General features: G+C 44.0%; 1 long non-coding RNA gene across 1 annotated transcript in view; it reads left to right on the forward strand.

The window, feature by feature from the left end:
- Positions 1 to 279: 279 nt before the first annotated feature.
- Positions 280 to 3,420, forward strand: part of LOC138157963 (uncharacterized) — an 11,117-nt gene continuing 7,976 nt past the window's right edge. The window contains exon 1 of the long non-coding RNA XR_011167524.1: positions 280 to 431. This is a non-coding gene — a long non-coding RNA (uncharacterized lncRNA). The remainder of the gene's footprint in view (positions 432 to 3,420) is intronic.

A 3,420-nucleotide genomic window follows, 5' to 3' on the forward strand; every position in this document is an offset into this window, starting at 1 on the left:
TCAAGTCACCTTAGCTTCTGAGAGACAGAGGTTCCAGAAGTGAGCTTTTCTTGAAAAACAAGTATGAAGCAGAAGCTTCTTCCTGATAAATTCAGCTAGGTGTGGACATGAGCCTATTTTAGTGACTCAAAGTTATAATCTGCCTGATAAGAAGAGAATGCCTCTTATTTGTATCTTCAAAGTGCTTCATAAAACACAGACTAATTAATCCTCCAAATCATTATGAAGGAGCTACAAGGCCAGCAGGTATCCCCACCTTTCTCTTCCCCCCACTCCACCCACCCTAGCCCTAGAGCTAATCTGATTGAGTGAAGGCTGATGTGGGAGCTCTCTAGGTGGCAATAATGACATCACAACTAGGGAGGAAGGCTCCTACCAACCTCCAGAGGCCATGGGGTTGATAGGCTTGGAAGAAGAAAGACAAGAGCCTTGTAAGTAGGGGGTTTGGAGGGTAGGGATGGGAAACCCCTTTGTTCCCCTCAGGCCCATGCCTAGCTTAAGTCACAATTCAAGGATGGCAAGGGGATTCCTGTGGTATTCTCCAGTCTCCTTCCTCTCTGGCTGGGAAGGAGCAAACCCCAGTTAAGAGAAGACAATAACTCAACTCAGTTCAACCTACTAGGTGCCGGAGGTCCTGCTTTCACAGTGTTTATGTCCCAGAGGTGGAAATCTCCACCCCTTTGCACAGGCTGTCCCTCACACCTGGAATATACTTCCTCCTCCTCCATTTTGGCTATCCCTATTACTCTTACTTGAATACTGGGTTCTTTAATGGGTTGTTTCAGTAGGTTGCAACTCTCTGTAACACCATTTGGAGTTTTCTTAGCAAAGATACTGGAGTGGTTTGTCATTTCCTTCTCCAGTTCATTTTATAGATGAGAAAACGGAGGCAAACAGGGTTAAGTGACTTGTCCAGGGTCACACAGCTAGGAAGTGTCTGAGGCCAAGGCTAGTCTTCCTGACCCCAGGCCTGGCATTCTACCCATTGCACCATCTATATGCCCTCATTGCATGACTAACCTGAGCTAAAGGTACTCAACATTCCTAAAACCATAGATCACAAGACCCCACTGATGGGTTTGGTATTAATTGTCAATAAGTTCACCCAATTAGGCCAAGACATTTGCTGAAATGTTGCAGCATGAACTTTCTCCTTATAATTGTAATTCCCCTTATAAACATGGGGCACGTTATTCCACAACTACTGTGTCAGTGGGATGACTGAGCAAAGTAGCAGAGAGCAAGTTATGACACACACTTGTAGAGACACACACTTGGGGAAAACGTGTGGTCAATGCCACTCATGTCTAATGTGGTCCTTCAAAGCCCTCAAGTACGTTCTCTTTCTGGGGAGGTCTCCCCCTGCTCCCTCCTTGACTGCAGGGTCTCTCTGTTGGGCAGGTCACTCACCTAGGTTCCCTGGGATTGTTCCCCTCATTGTTAAATTTCTGATTGCCAGGGTTAATCCTGTCTCAGCTTCATAGCTAGATTCTGGTCCTGCTTTCTGCTGGGTACAACATCTACTGGGTGATTTGTTCCTCTGCAGGACCCCATTGCTGATGGGGCAGGAGAGGAGGGAAGAATACTTCCTTCACCCAGAGGTAAAGCCTCCTTCTCAAGGGCTGGGTTCTTCTTTCACAGGTGACTCTTCTTTTGACTGCTAGGGATGAATCTCTTTCAACTGACAAAGGGCCTCCTCTCTTGACTTACTCCAGTGTGTGACTGTAGAGCATGTCTGGTTTTTTAAAGGCCACCAAGGACAATGCTGATATGTTAGCTAGCCAATGCCTACCTGCGCCATGGTTCCATTAAGTTGAGGGAGGAACTTCTTCAAACCTCCGAAAGGAGGAATGTTTCTTTGCGTTTCCTTTATGAGCTGTGAATGAGGTCACTTCTAGTTTGACATCAGCACTTAGCACAGCGCTTGGCACACCCTTAATATACGATTATTGACTGACTGACCAGTTACAGAATTGGCTGCTCAGGGAGTGTGCCATTCAGCCCTCTCACTGCTTTAACACTTCTGTTATCTGTCCCTTAGGGCCTTAATCTCAATGAATGCATTAAGGGGACTTAATTGATCTGGATCCCCAAGTAAACTCTCCCCCATACTCATGTGTACAAATTGTCTCTAGAGAGAAGAATTGGTTACATTTCTATCTTTGTATCCCTAATGCCTGGCACTTTGCTAGGCACATAGTAGGCATTTGAGACATGGTTGGTAATTTATTTGTTGGTCAATCCACCTTTAATACTCCTGGAGGTTACCAGAAAGCTCTTTAGAATTCCCATAAATCTTCTGTCTTTCCTCACCTTTTTTTAAGAAAACTTTCTTTCCCATAAGTCCCAACATTCAAGATAGGCAAATATTGGGGCAGCTAGGTGGTACAGTGAATAGCGCACTGACCCTGGAGTCAAGAGAACCTGAGTTCAAATGTGACTTCAGACACTTAACACTTGCTAGCCGTGTGACCTTGGGCAAGTCACTTAACCCCAATTGCCCTACCTTCCCCCCTCCAAAAAGCAAAAAAAAAAGAAAAAAATTATTTAAAGAACATATTTAAAAAAGAGAGGTAAATATCATATTCTTCCTTATTACATTTTGTTTATTATTGCTAGTATTTATATAGTGCTTTAAGAGTCCCAAAGCACTTTGCAAATATCTCATTTTATCTTCACAACAACCCTGGGTGGCAGAGGCTGTTATTATCCTCATTTTACAAAAGGAAATAGTTTTTACATATGGGGAAACTGAAGCAGATAGTGGCTTAGAGACTTGTCCAGGCTTATATAGCTAGTGTGTGTCTGAGGCAGCATTTGAACTCTGGTCTATCCTGACTCTAAATCCATTGCTGTACCAACTGTGCCACCTGGTTGCTTCTCATATGAATATTGTTTTTGGTTTTCATTGGACATGTATGGTCTTTTAGCTACTTCAATCCTTTAAGTATGGTGGTTTCCATACACACTGAAGCAGATCCTTAAGAGATACTCTTTGGCCATCACTCTGACCAAACAATTTGTTGCCTGTTGCCTTGGATAAAGAGGTGATGTGCCTCAGTAGTTGGAGAACTGGGAAGGCCTGGGTTCAGGCTCTGCTTCTTATACAACCTGGCTACACATGGTCTAGTAAATCCCTCAGCCTCTAAGTACTCCTGGACAACTCTCTTAGGATACAGGTGGCAGAAGAGGGGATGACCTATATAAGGAGAGGAATTTCATCTTCTTAGAGTTTCCTGTGCCAGTGGGATCATAGCCCTAATTCCTCTCCCTCCTCCATCTTCTTTTCTTCTTCTTTTCTTTTCCTTCTTCTTCTTTTCTTCTTCTTCTTTTCTTCTTCTTCTTTCTTCTTCTTCTTCTTCTCTCTGTCTCACTCTGTCTCTCTGTCTCTCTCTCTGTCTCTCTCTCTGTCTCTCTCTC

This window comes from Petaurus breviceps, unplaced genomic scaffold (genome assembly GCF_028583685.1).
Source record: "Petaurus breviceps papuanus isolate PSGF00001 unplaced genomic scaffold, PetGlider_PUasm1.0 174, whole genome shotgun sequence".
NCBI lineage: Eukaryota > Metazoa > Chordata > Mammalia > Diprotodontia > Petauridae > Petaurus > Petaurus breviceps.